A 15245-nucleotide genomic window follows, 5' to 3' on the forward strand; every position below is an offset into this window, starting at 1 on the left:
AAATATTTGATGTATCTCTATCTGTCCATTTCTTTCCAGTTGTGCTTTGCATTTTAATAGGTACCTATTTGTTAGGCCCTAGTATATATCCACTGAACCGGACTTGGTTCTCTTGTTGAGTTTGTTGCTTTCTACCCCGTATAAACCGGTTCTTTATTGTTTTCTTGGGGTCCCCCTTTCGTAAATAGTGCTTTTACACAAATAGCCACTTTTAGCAGAACTGGCGCTACAGCATCTTGTTTTACCGCTACATGGGGCTGGAAGGGAGTTGGGTGGGTTCAGAAGTGTAAAAATTGGGCCTGAGCGCAAAGCGCATAGAGACGCATGTCTGGGACGCCCAAGCCACCCTGCTTCAGGGGTAACATCAGCATATCCCAAGAGGCCCTTGCCTGTCCACCCGCCCACGCCAACGCAACCAGATGCGATCTTAAGGTGGTGAAAAAATGCGATGTGAGTGGAATCGGTATGTTTGCAAATAGATATAGAAATTTGGGCAATATGACCATTTTAGCCACAGCGATCCTCCCCGTGAGTGACAAGGGTAGTCTTGCCCATATCTTTACCTTCTCTCCCAACCACATGATAGCTCTCCCATAGTTTAAGTTACACATTTCTTGAAGATCTCGGCTTATCCATATCCCCAGATACTTGACCGCATCCGCCTCCCACTTCAGGGGATATTCAGAAGACACCTGTGGGGTGTTGTCTGTCAGGGGAAAAATTACCGACTTGGACCAGTTTACAGAAATCCCAGCCAGACCTCCGAATCGAATAAATTCACGCAGCACTGGGTCTAGATTGTCCTTCGGGTTTATAAGGTAGAGGGTCACATCGTCTGCATACAATTATATGAGAAGGTTCCTGGAGCTGAACCTTCTACCTGCCGTGTGATGTTGCCGGATTCTAGCAGCCAAAGGCTCCATTGCTATTGCAGACAGTAGCGGGGAAAGGGGGCATCCCTGCCTCGTACCTTGTGAAATGAGGAAGGGTTCTGAGACTAGGCCGTTTACCCTGACCCGGGCGCTGGGCATGGTATATAGCAGGTGAATCTTTTTAATGAGAAGTGGGCTAAAGCCCATCCGACCCAATATGGCAAATAAATATGGCCACTCGAGAGTGTCAAAGGCCTTAGTGGCATCTAAAAACACCACGCGGCCTGAATATCCGGGTGCAGGTAATGCAAGGTGGAAAAAATCGTACGTATGTTGTGTGAGGTCGATCTCCATGGAATAAATCCTGATTGATCAGGGAGCGCTATCAAAGGTAGCATCGGCTGCACCCGGTTTCCAATTAACTTGGCCAGAATTTTCACATCTACATTTATCAAGGAGAGAGGCCTGTAGGAGTCCAACTCCTCTGCCGGTTTATCTGGTTTTAGCAATGCGATGACTAGAGCCTCACGCATGGTTGCAGGTAGTATTCCCTCTCCCAAAGCCTCTTCATACACGGCAGCAGTCTAGGGGCCAACTCCTCAGCGTATGACTTATAAAAGGCTGTGGTTAAGCAGTCTGGGCCAGGAGCCTTGTCGAGTGGCAAGCTCCTTATGACTTGTGCCAAATCTTCCGAACTTATCGGGAGATCCATATATTCCCTATGGGTGTCATTAAACCATACCAGCGCAATCGAGTAAAAAAAGAATTCCATCCCCTCCGGGCATGTTTCCTGAGTGGCTGTATAAAGGTTAGAATAGAAATCGGAGAAGGCATTCAGGATGTCTCCCAGACCTCTAATCGTGGTGTCAGATGCTGTGTGTAGTTCATGGATATATGTCATGGATCTTGGTGGTCTTAGCATACCTGCCAGCGTTCTCCCCGGCCTCTCCCCTTCCTCGTACCTCCTGGCCTCTGCATATTTTCCCAAGAATTTCACCTCACGTTGTGCTTCTTCAGCGTAGTCTAACAGCAGACCAACTATGTCTTGGTCGCCTGTGTCGTAGAATTTATGTTTGAGTTCTTTTATACTAGTCTCCAGGAATGCGAGCGTGCCTCTTATAGCCCTTAGCACTCCTGAATGGTGGGCTATACATTGGCCTCTGATTACAACTTTAAATGCCTCCCATAGGGATGTCTCGGTTTCCACCGACCCAGTGTTTAGCTCGAAATAATCAGTGATATCCTTCCTAATCTCTTCTTTAAAAGCATCATCAAGCAGGGCATGCGGCGGGAGGCGCCATGCGAAGGCCCGTCGAGGCAGATTCAGGATCAGTAATTTCAGCAAGCAGGGAGCATGATCGGATAGAGAGCGGGGCATGTGTTCCACATCCGCAGTCCACATAGCTACATCTTGTGTTACCAACCAATAATCCAGGAGGGACCATGCATTGCGGTGATCCGAAATACAGGTACCTTCCGTCAGTGCTTCATGTCTACTCCGCCATATATCAATTAGTCCACCGTCAGCCCTTATCTCCTTAAGGGCAGTGCTAGCCATTGGATTTAATGTTCGAGCAGCTCCCCTCCTTTCAAGCGCATCATCAAGGATAGCATTGAAGGTCCCCCCCCCCCAGATAATCGTGTCGCAACCAGTTGCCCTAATCTTCACCCAGACCTTGTGAAAGAATTCAGGGGAGTCAACATTTGGACCGTATATAAGAGCCCCTGAACCAAGATATAGTGTCCCTCCGGGTCCCCCTGAACCGACCCCTCCCTCCAGTCTAGTCCCCGCCTGATCAATACAGCTACTCTGCGGGCATAGTTTGAGTATATAGCAGAGTAGCCATGACCCCATCTATTATAGCGCAGTCGTTGTGACGGCGTGGTGTTCAAGTGTGTTTCCTGCAGCAGGCAGATATCTACATTGTGTCGTGCTAAATAGGCATGAACCAACCTGGACTTCCTACCATCGTTAAGCCCCCGAATATTCCAAGTCAAACAATTCAATGTCTTATCGGACCTGTGTGTATCGAGCTTTGGTTCAGATTTTGGAAACAGTCAGACCGACATGGCCCATACCTTCCGCAGATGACAACAGACACACACCCAGTTGCATTTATACTGGCATTTAACAACAAAACAGTCCCTCCCCTCCACCCAACGCCCACTCCAACCCCCCAATTAGGTTGTAGATTACCCATCCTAAACATTAAACACAAACCAATTCTCGTCAAGCAAGGGAGCTTTCCCATGGGGGCGTAACTATGTCGGCAACTACCCTGTATTGGACAGGGTGGTCGGAAAATCTGCGGGAAACTTAGCTCGCCCAGAGTCACATTTGTTTGAAACAATTAAAGTCAGCGTGAGAGGAAACCTTGAAATTCAAATGCACAAATAAAACAACAATTCTCCAGCTCCCATCTGAACAGCTTAACAGGGTCCATATACACTCAATACGATACCCACATCAGTCATTGTCACTTAGCTGGCCTCCTGCTGCTCTCGCACTTTCCTGATGTCCCTTGGTTTTCTTTCCTCCAATATCCTTATCGAATTTCAAGGCTGACTTGGCGTCTGTAAAGAAGTGGGCAGTTCCATCAAACGATACTTTGAGTTTAGCTGGGTATAGTAGAGAATATGGGATCTGCGCCTGTGGAAGGACACGTTTGGCCGGGAGAAATTCTGGCCTCGCCGCCTGCATCGCTGGGGCAAAGTATGGGTAGAACGAGATATTATTTCCTTTATGCGTGATTTTGCCCTTTTCTCTAGCCAGTCGCAGGATGAGGTCCCTGTCTTGATAATTCAGAAGCTTCGCAATAATAGGCCTGGGCGGCGCACCAATGGGAGGTTTTTGTCCCAGCGATCTATGCGCTCTTTCCACCACAAACACCGCAGAGAGATGTGGGTCAAAGAGTTCATGTAGCAGATCTGCGATATAGGTCTCCATTTTAGATATGGCAGTCGTCTCCGGAATACCTGTAACGCGGAGGTTATTGCGTCTTGACCTGGCCTCCCAATCGTCGTTTTTAGCTCTAATAACCCTGAGTAGTTTGTCCATGTGTAGCAGCTGTTCCTTAGTTTCTACCTGGAATTAATGGAACTCAGTATGACGATTTTCCAGCGTGTCCAGACGCGTCTCGTGCGTTGACACCTGTGACTTAACAGAGTCTAATTGTGATGCTAGGGTATCCAGTTTAGTGTCAATGTTGCGGAGACTAGAACGCGCCTCCAGCATAAGTGTCCGCAGATCTTCTCCCTGGTCTTCTGCATTGGGATCTCGCTGGCCCTCCGCTTGTGTCTCCGGCTCCGAGTCCGCATGTCGTGTTGAATGCTTATGATCAAAGGTCAGCTTCGGCTGCTTAGCATCCTGTTTGCCCATTATGGCTGAGAATAACAGTCAATGCACCCCCGACGCAGCGCTGTCAGAATTTCGCAACGACTCAGCCCCTGCTCTTCTCCGTTTACAGTGGTTTTCACGTGCGGTTACACCTGCTCTGATGGTCCGCTTTTGATGCCCCGTGGTTTGTACAGGCCGTACGTGTTTGGAGCTAGTGCGCACTTCATGTATCTAAGCTCCCTTTTTGGTTACCACATACGGATAGGGGCGGAGGTACATGGTGGTATGGTCTGCTGCTGAGCAACAGGCTTTATTCCCGGGCCACAACTGCTTTCACTTCCCGCCTTGGCCCACTATCCATCACGGGCTTGGCAGAACAGTATTCACACTCACAATTTGAAAGTCAGAACAGGGGCAGCCAGCCAAAGCACATCTTACAGTTCCACCACAGGAAAGCGATTCTCCCATCCGCACCATAACAATGGGGGGCAACAATTGCCTCCGCGCCGATCCTCACCTGGTCGTCACCCGGCTACTTCGCCTTCAAAGGGCCCCAGCACCTGCCAGCAGCTCAGTCGCCCTCAGTCGCTCATCGCCATAGGCACGCCTCCCGTGAAACCAGCGGTATTTGGGCAAGGCAGCCCCGCAAGCATAGGAGTGGCTACAGGCCAGAGAGCAAGGCGCTGCCAAGCTGCGGTGCCGAGCGCACCCACGTGGAGGTCTCGGGCTCGGGCTTCTAGGGTCTGGCCCTGCTGTCATGCACAGTTCGGGGAGTGTGCACCTCTTCTATAGCCACCTCACTTTTATACTTAAATTGCGCCTCTCACTCATTTGCCATTTAGGTCTCAGCGTAGCTGCCCCGCAGCTGAAATGCCCGCATCGGGCACCTCCGGGAATGCCTCACAAAATGGCGGCCGTGCACTCATTTGTTGGATTGCAATTTGGCGTCGCAGATCACTCACTCAGCCGCATCACATAAAAGCCATCATCTGTCTTGCAGCAGCGGCACGTCGCAGTCTCCTTCCCCAGCACTCCCGCAGGCAGCGCCGCCACCGGGCGCGCACAACGAGGGCTCACAGGTCAGCAAGCACCGCGCTCCGCTTCCTTTCCCCAGTCACCAGACAGAGCCTTCACAATGGTCCTCACCTCGCCCGTAGGATGCCTGTTGTCGGAGTGGATGTTTCTCCGGCGGTTACGGGTGATGCTCCTCCTCTTAACTAGAGGCTTTAGGCAACGGGGCAGCCCCGGTCTCGATTTTCAGCATTACCCGGCAGCCTTCCAGCGCAACCTCCAGTGGTCTTTCGGCGCAGATGCCGTCAAGTCCCGATCTCGACTTTCGTGCACAGATTAGTTAAGAAATCACATCCACAGCTGTCCCACGCCATCCACCGAGCCTGCAGGTGATCTGGGCAGCTTCTGGTCAACCCGAAGTGCAGGATTTTGCTAGGATTTCAGTCCGGCCGGCGGAGCACACTCAAGGAGCGGCCATTCCGCTGCTCAGCAGGCCACGCCCCCCTTCGGACGTGATCTTGAGTATTTCCTCAGCCAACTCCTTGGAAGGGTCAGATCTCAGTTGGGAGTAGCTGACACCGTCTTGCAGTTGTTTCATGATCTCAGTCTTGTAAGCTGTTGTATCCTGTACCACAATTGCTCCACCCTTATCCGCGGATTTGATAACAATGTCCTTGTTGTTTTTCAAACTCAGAAGGGCTGCATTCTCCAACTTGCTGGTATTGGGAGTGGTATGTTTGTATGAGGAAAGTAATTTTGTCACGTCGCTCAGTACCATACTTTCATATGACAAAATCCTATTGGTCATGGCATTGGTAGGTGGGACGAAGGTAGATGGAACTCTTAGTCCTGTATGCGATGTCGAAGGCGATGTTGGACAATTTTTGAAAAAGTACATGAGGTGGATTTTGCGAACAAATCTGTGAAGTTCTTTCTTAATGTTGAAGGTATTAGGATGAGTTGTGGGTGCAAATGACAAGCCTTTGGAAAGGATATTCTTTTCCTCTTCCTTCAAAACGTATGATGAGATATTTACTACCGGGTTTTCACTTGCTTCTACCATCTGTATACCTTGCGTCGTGTCGCTATTTCTCCATGGCTCTCCGGTTGAAAACGGACCTGCTTGGACACGGTGCCCCGGCCCCTCTACCAGTTCACATTGGTGGACTGTTTGCATCGCGGACAGTCCCCTTGGCCAGTTCCCACTCCGTCCTCTTGTGGGGGTCTCCATTGGCCTTCACCTAAAAAGGAAAGTAGCCTTGAGGTGGATACCAATTCTCCTGGTATCCGTAGTCAGAGCTGTGGCCCGGTTGTTCGTTGTCACTATCAGTACTTGCAGATGAATCAGAGAGAGTGGTACAATTTCTTCTGCCCCTATAACCACCCCTCCCTCTGCCGGTAAACCGTCCTTGGTTGTCCTGTTTGTAATAATCCTCGTTTAAATAGGGATAAGTGTTTTCATGGGCAGCCCCTTCATAAGAATAGATCCGTGTGACATATGGGAGACTCATGGCCGCCTCATCGCATTCTGCGGAGTTGGAAGGGGGAGGGGCATCATCATGCATTACTCACTGGCTGCCATGTCCATGTGGGCTTTGGGCACCGAGGCCGTCAGCTCCAGGACTCATCATTAGGCTGGGCACATTCACTTTTCGTATTTAAATTAAGTTATAAATAGTAAATACCCATCACTCCCAAGAGGGCTAGAGAGGGCAGGGCATATAAAATAAAATTATTTTAAAGGCGGCACCCACCGAGGCCTGCCTCTGCCTCACCATGTGTGGTCAGCTGCCCGCAGAGGCCTAGCACAGGCCCTGCGGTGCCGGGGGACCAGCACTCCGGAGGGCCCCCAATCATTCATGGGCAGCGGCAGGCCCTTCATAAGAATATATCTGTGACGTAGTGTACCCAACCCTCCCTCAACATTCTAAACATTGATAATGATCTACTTTACTGTACGGGTGAGGATAGGGGTACATGGAAGCGGGTGTCAGATAAGGTGGAAATGGGAATAAAATAAGTGCCCAACTTAACCATAAAATGACTTATGTGTTTCCTTGGTCTCCACCATTGTCGTTTCTTGGCCCCTCTCTCTCCGGCGGTCTCTATTTACACCTTTTTACCCATACTCCACTCCCTGATGCTCCCCTTCCTGCTCCCCATTTACATTTTTTTTTTTTTTTTAAGAGGGCTTACAGCAGCATCAAAGTATGACTGGACTGCTCGCTTTTTTGGCATCAAAGTACTACTGGGCTGCTTGTTTTTGTTTTGTTTGGTTGCTTTAGCACGTGCTGTGTTCTTCACTTTTTCATTTTTAATGTACTACTCTAACATGCCTATCGCCATGTTAGAACAACAAATTAAAAATAACAAGATGACCATAATGGATCACAATGCATGCGCACATATGCGTCGCAACCCATGCACATGTGTGTGGACTAATACGTACGCATTGGTGGCCATCTTGGAATTCGTTTTTTAATGTAAAACCATGACGCATGCGGTTGCATGCGGATGGCAAAGTAAAAAAAGCATTGTCACAACTAATAGCTCGGCCTCTTAGCTCTGAGGCCTGTTGGCTTGCACAATGTTTCTTAGGATGCAAGCTTTACCTTGCCCATTGCTTTTTGCATCCTTATTACTTGAATAGATCTGCCTAATTAATTGTGACTCCCACATGAAGCGGTGACTTGACCTCTGTCCATTGCTAGAAAACATCTTGGGAAGATTTAGGTCTGCATCTCCCTGGCAAGAGACAATTGAATTCACTGTCGGGAGGTTGGAGATGTTCCTATCCAAGTGCCTGTCTCTGCAGGTGCGAACTTAAGGTACTTTAAGGCGAAATGTATGGGAGACTCATGGCCGCCTCATCGCATTCTGCGGAGGTGGAGGGGGGGGTCATCATCACGCATTACGTCACTGGCTGCCATGTCCACGTGTGCTTTGGGCACCGAAGGCCTGTCCAGGCCTCATCACACTGTGTATGGCCGATGCCTAGACTCGATGTGTGTTTTGCACAAAGAGGCTTTCCAGAGCCCTGACCCCATTGGTGAAACTGAAGGCCAAGCAGGGTTGGTATGTCTCGCTATGCGTAGATTATATACCCCAAAGTGGTTTCTGTTGCAACACCAATAAGCTTATGCCCAGTGTGATGGTCAGTGCCGCCACAGACACCGTCTGCCGGCTCGGAGCCATCTCTTCCGGGACCCCTCGGGAAAAACCTATGTATGTACATTTATGCGGTATGTATGCTCTCTCAGATGCTAAATACCGGACGCTAAACACCGGCACGTTGCAAACGCATTTCAGTATCTTGGAAAACATATCTTGTACTACCTGCAGGTAGCTTGGTACTGAGACATCATATCCATCATGCGACGTGCCTAGACAGATCTTGAAATTTGGGATTCTTTGCCCCTGAACCTAATGGGTGGACTAGCTTTGTACATAACGATAGTACTCCCTCACTTTTTGTGCGTTTCACACAATTTCCCTTTCATTATATTCCCCATACGTGGACTACTTCCCTAGCGCTGAAAAGATGGTCTATAAATGGAGGGGCTTCCACTGCAAATCTGCACAGAACAGCAGCCCTCGGACCCCAGGACAGTAGGACAATGGTGACGTGAGTTGGCTGTACTCTGAGGACCTGTTTTTATACGTTACCTCCCTGTGGCTTGGACACAAACTACATAAGATTTACTAGTAATACCCACTATGTTAGGTAGCACGGTTTACAGTTGCATTGTATTTTGTTTTTTATTTTCTTTGCACAATCAATAAAAACATATATAAAAGAAGCAGAATGCCTTGAACCCATTGCGGGAGGACACAACTAATGCATCATCACATGGAAATATGTGAGATATGTGTGCTTAAGGTTTCTTTCTTTGCTTTCTGTTTCCCTTATAAATATGAGTGACTACTGAAGACGTTCTAAAACTGAGTAACTGCTTTTGTCATAGAGATCCTTTTGTTACTTGCAGTTTGTAAGTTAAAATCCTAATATACAACAGTGAGCTATTAACTGTCATCTGAGAGCTGCATGCAAACTGCAAGGTAAAAATTGGAGCGTTATGTTTTTTCCCCCAGTCTTTCGTTCATTACCCTAATGTTTCAAAAATAAATAGTTATATTTTTATTTTCAGCACCTGCTAAAGCCTGACAACCATTACCACATTTTTGGGCAATTTTTCGGCGAAGAACAAGAAGCCCCAATCTCCTTTGCTGCTCTTTCACCCCGGCTATGACCCAGCAAACACCAGTATTAAAGGTAAGGAAACTGATGCTATTATTTTTTTACATTGGAGTTAGGGCTATGTATGTGGTCACTCTACATGTTGGTTGGGGTGGGTGCACATTCTGAATATTGTACCCTTAGTGGATGGAATTTACTAATTGCCTTAGCGCCTGTGATTTGGTCAATAACGGTTGTTAAAGGCACTATCTATCCCTTGCCAAGGCCCTCAAGCAGTGTCTGTTTCAGTGCCTTCAGCAACCACTATGGCACACAGAGGCAGCAGCCAGTAAGGCTGTATTTTTAACAGTCATGTTGTGCAAAGGGGAGCTGTTGGAGTTTTATTGCGATACTGCACAAGATATATGTATTTATACTGAAATTTGATATTATTGCACCACACCTTATACGTTGTACTTTGATTATTGACAGGTTTCTTTAATATTGGTAAGGCCAGCATCGGCATGATGAATACAGTAGAACAGCTAATTACAAGGTCATTCCAAACACGGCCACTGGAAGAGAAACTACATTTAAAGCAATTAGGACCTCATCGGCCTGACATAAAACTACAGCAAACTTCCCAGGACAGAGGAAAATTGTCCAAACGTACATTCTCAAACGCCTGGTACACAAAAGCTGATTGGCTTACAGGGTCCCCTTTAAGAAATTCTCTGTTCTGCTTCCCCTGCTTGCTGTTTGGTGGTGACTTTTCTTGGACAAATCAAGGAGTCACAGACTTGAAACATTTGTCTGAAAAAATAAAGGAGCATGCACACACAAGAAAGCATATGGAAAACATGACGAGACTGGGAATGTTGGGGGAAGACACACCGATTGAGCAGCAGATAAACGATGCATACCGCAATACAATACAGAAACACAGTTGATAGGAATAGACAGATTCTATAAAAAATAATTGATTGAATTTGTTTCTGTGGTGCTTTCGAACTGGCATTGCGAGCCCATGATGAATCAGAACGTTCCTCAAAACCTGGAATATTCAGAGGCCTTGTGGATTTAATAGCAAGCATAGACAAAGAAATGGAAGCACATTTAGCAAGTGCTACAGTCTTTAAGGGCACCTCTAAAACTATACAAAATTAACTCCTTGAGTGTATGCTCGAAATTATAAGAAGCCATATTGTGCAAGAGTTGCAAAACACAGACTTTGTGGCTATTCACTGATGTGGCCACTAAAACACAGTCCGTATTAGTCTTTCAGTACCTGGACAATGACAATAATGTTGTGGAGAGGTTCTATGATTTCACACATTTAAGAGACTCTAGTGCAGAAACCATTACTGCAGCTATACTGCGTCAACTGAGCGTACTTTTTCCAGAGGTGCCTCAAAAAAAAAAAACTTATCGCACAAAGTTATGATGGTGCGTTCGTAATGAGTGGAAGCCTTGGTGGAGTACAGAAATAAATTAGAGATGTGTACCCTAATGCTCATTATGTGCACTGTTACGCCCACCAACTTAATCTTATTATGCAACAGGCAGTATCAAAGATCTCAGAGACACAAATTTTCTTTCAGGATGTAGGAGGCATGGCAGCATTCTTCTCACGTTCCCCCAAAAGAACGGACGCACTTCAGGAGATTGTGGACAAAAGGGTTCCAAGGAGATCCTCAACTCGTTGGAACTTTAACATATGTACAATCAAACTAATATATCAATATAGGGAGGACCTTGTGAAATGTTTTGAAGCCATAGAAGCCAATGAAACCTTTGATTTCAAAACTCACAGTGAAGCCCGTGGCTTTGCTAGAACACTAAAAGACAGAGAGTTTCAGTTCTTTCTGTTTTTATTTCATGAGATAATGTTATCTGTCGACATTTTATTCAAGCAGTTACAAGCACGAGAGATAGATACTGTCTCTGTGAAAAGATATACCACTATGTTGTCGAAAGCATAAGCAAAGTGAGAGATGAGGTTGACAATTTAGACAGCAGACTGCCAGAGGATTCTACTTTTTCAAACCACAGGAAAAACATCACCAGTCTGGTCCGAAACGCAAAGGAGATATGTGACATTGTAATTGTGCATGCACAAGAACGTTTTGCTTTCACAAAACATTTGGTGAGTGCCGCATTATTGGAAAGTGACTGCTTTGCAAACTATGATGAATCCTTCCCTGAGCATGCTCTGAATGAGGCTGTGGAAGCTTATCCTATGCTCAACAAAGAGGACCTGAAAACTGAGTTGACTGTACTGTACGCAATGCCTGTGTACCGGAAGGCCAAAGGTGCCAGGTCTATGCTGGCTTTACTTCATAAACTTAATATGGAAAAGTCACTTACATACAGAGACAGTGGCATTACTAAAAATTGTCATTACCACTCCTATGACAACAGCAGAGTCAGAACGATGTTTTTCCACATTGAAGAGGATTAAGACATTCCTGAGGAACACCATGCTTGAGGAAAGACTAAATGCTTTGGCAATGCTCTCTATAGAGAGCGAACTAGTGAAAAGAATCCCAGACTTTAACATTCAAGTTATTGAAAAGTTTGCTGCTCTTAAGACAGATGTGCTGATTTTAGATAAAAAAAGTAAACAATATGTTGAATGCTGCTAGTTTGCAACCTGTTTAGTTGTTTGTTAAATAAAAAACATCTGTGAGGTACTCAGAAATGCATTATATCTCGAAGTCTGTTATGAAGCTCTGTGGTAATACTGAATAAGCAACTACCTAGGTTATATGACATCTCTCTATTAATGTAATAACTGCACTTTCACAATTGCTTTATTAAACTTCCTGCTTTCTCAAACTTGCTTGAAAATGCAAAAGTTTTCCACTCTTTTTTCAAACTTTGCTCGGGGGTGAACCCCCCCAAGCCCCCTTAGGTTGTTCGAGCTTGCTCGCTACGGTCGCCCACTACGGTGCAGTATGACAATCCTCTTATGACTCACCACTTTCAAATGTCACCGGCTGCCACTGTTAACTACTTTACAGGACTGCGACTCTTACATCAGTGGAATAACAGCTTTCAACAAACGTCCCCATTTTCAATTGAGCAAAATGCCGAAGGCATGATGGGGTAATAGCGACAGAGCCAGTAGCTACCTAACTCCAAATTTTAGCACATATTTAGGTTAGGAGCTGATAAACGTATGGTGCAAACATTTCAAGAGAACCTCGCACTTGTAAATCAGGAACTGGCTATACCTACAGGAGTAATACATTGGTGTACATTGCGAGCAACACTGACAATCTGCAACACTCACAGGGTCCCAAACACTGTGGTATTTAATAGAAATGGAAAAACTCAACTGCACAGATAACTGCCTCTTATCATAAAAATGGATATTACTACAACATAAGTTGGCTAATTCTGGAAGCATGGTGAAAATAAACAAATACTGGCAGGTAGTACCCTGACAGTAACACCCTTAACAAAAGAAATAGAAAACAGAAGCCACTAGTTGGCCCTGGAACAACGTAACAACAAGCCATCTAGAAGTCTTGAGAAGCCTTAGAACATGCAACTGACAATATAGCTATATACTTAAATCTATTGGAAGGAGCCCAAAGAGAAATATCCATCACAGAGATACAATCCACATTAGCAATGGTATGGCATACAGTACAAGAAACAAAAAATAAACTTGGTGAACTTCAAGAATAAGTATGATTTCTTAAATCCATAGTGGAATACTCAGAGGAGGATCCTTACTCCCCAACCTCTCAGAGAGCAGATCCCGTCGACTTGTAAGTCATATTTCTTTGTAAATGTGAATGAATTATGTAACGCATCTGCACACTCATGTCCTCAAGCACCTTCAGTTGGTATACAAAATGCTATGAGGTTACTTCCTGCCTTTTAACTCAGGACCAGCTTTGATGTTCTCATCTTTGCAAGGGAGTTTACTTCAAGTTTGTTTGTCTTACACACTAAACCTGACTGGGATTGGACCATAGTTTGATAAAAACAAAACATGAGCTTCAATATTGCCTAGGTCATCATCTTAGATCTGCTCTGTCTGCTTCTCTGAGCTACTTGATACAATGGAGTTACCAATGGTTGTCGATCTGTATCAATGATGATACCTCATGTTTAGAATTGTCTGTTTTTATTAAAAAAAAGCTTCAATAGTCATCAAAGTTTCTATAAAGAAATCATAAGACCTGGCTTTTTGGCTCTCAATAATCTCAGATTATGCTCTTTCGAGTCAAACTTGACTCAAATCAATTCAACTCGACTCATTTAGAGTTTGGATTATGAATGGGGGAGCAAAGGAAAAGATTACTGAAAGCTTGAAGGAAGCAAAGAAGCACGAGGTGTATAGTGATGGGCTGTACTGTTAGACTTAAATAATGCAATTTAGATTTGTATTTGTTTTCTTTGTAAAGCACAGATAACACTGTAAAGGAAGTGCATTTAGTTTAAACATAAAATGTTTCCAAGCTATTGGCTACTTTTAAGACCCTGCTTGCGGCAAACATGTTCCACCGAACGCTGTTTGGGCTTGCCACTGCAGTTTTCCAAAGAATAATGTAAAGCTATTTAAAATATTGTGAAACCTAATCACATATTATGTACTTCATTGTTATCGTATTTTTTCATATATACAAATCTACATATCACTGTGTGTACCGATATATTTTTTATAATAAACAATCTGTTTTCCTTGTAACATAAAATCTTTGTTTCTTATTGATCTGAAGTGTACTATAGCCTCAATTACGCTTGCTTAGTTGTATGGCTCTAATAGGTCTAGTTAACTTTTTTTGGGGGGTAGTGCATTTGCTCATTTATGCAGACTGCAGCCTTGTTTTCAGTTTGGCAAATGGAAGCAGAATTTTAGGAGACTAAGGAACTCAGTATAGTATTCATGAATGATATCTTATCTTCAAGGACATCTCACATTTCCCCTAGGAGAATATCTTACCACCTGCTCAAAAGTTGTTACTGAAAGTAACAAGTTTCTGTCACCTGATTAGGTTCAATATACTTGTATTGAGAGAACACGTATGTATACTGTACGAAATGTCATGTATTTTAGCATGAGGCTCCAACTGACTCTTTTCTAGTGAGAGCTCAGTCAGTTGAAACATAAATTGTTTTTGTATTTATTTGCTTCATTGCTCGTTCGCTATTTCTACATTAAACATGTTAGACTAAAGGGCTTCCTGACTTGTTACGTTTTAGTCATAGCTTCTTCTATGATGAAATGCAGATCCAGGGCATGCTGAATATGGCCATAACCAAATGATGAGGTGATGTGCAGGTTGATGAAAAACAGCCTATCTATTAAGGCAAAGGCTAGCTTAGAAGTCTCTAGTCTCATTTAATTAGAGTGCACCATATCCAAAGAAGAAATGTGATTCAAGATCATTTCGGTGTATGCCCCACCCAAAGCTGCTTTGTCCAGGGACAAGGAACAATGGTGTTTATTTCATGCACTAGTCCATTATTACTCAAAACCTGAAGGCTACTTTTCATGCAAACGTCAGTTTTCAGACCTGTTAAGAAGAAGGGTACACATTATTTGTTGTCTGGTGCTTTCAATTTCTTTAAAGGGTATAACAAAAGATATGTACTTATGCACTTTGGCACAGTTTGACATCTTGTGTTAGACTAGGGAGTCAGTAGCTGATGCGGGTGGTCTGTGTGACTTGTTGCCCAGACTGATGAGGAAAAAGAAGGTGTGATGTTTTTCTTGCAATCCTAAAAGGAGAAAAGGTTAACTTCTCTGTGGAAATTAAGAGACATTCGTGTGTGGTAGTGCTATAGATCATTTCAGGTCTTATTTACAAGGGTTTCCAATAGTGGGTCA

The 15245-nt window shown here is 44.9% G+C and overlaps 1 protein-coding gene and 1 long non-coding RNA gene across 3 annotated transcripts in view; one reads left to right on the plus strand and one right to left on the minus strand.

Annotated features, from left to right (window-relative positions):
• LOC146858205 (uncharacterized) overlaps positions 1-14094 on the plus strand; it is a 183054-nt gene extending 168960 nt beyond the window's left edge. The window contains exons 8-9 of the long non-coding RNA XR_014980007.1: positions 9369-9493; positions 9890-14094. This is a non-coding gene — a long non-coding RNA (uncharacterized LOC146858205). The remainder of the gene's footprint in view (positions 1-9368; positions 9494-9889) is intronic.
• Positions 1-15245, minus strand: part of KIAA2012 (KIAA2012 ortholog) — a 747606-nt gene that overhangs the window by 555231 nt on the left and 177130 nt on the right. The window lies entirely within an intron of this gene.

This window comes from Triturus cristatus, chromosome 3_2 (genome assembly GCF_964204655.1).
Source record: "Triturus cristatus chromosome 3_2, aTriCri1.1, whole genome shotgun sequence".
NCBI lineage: Eukaryota > Metazoa > Chordata > Amphibia > Caudata > Salamandridae > Triturus > Triturus cristatus.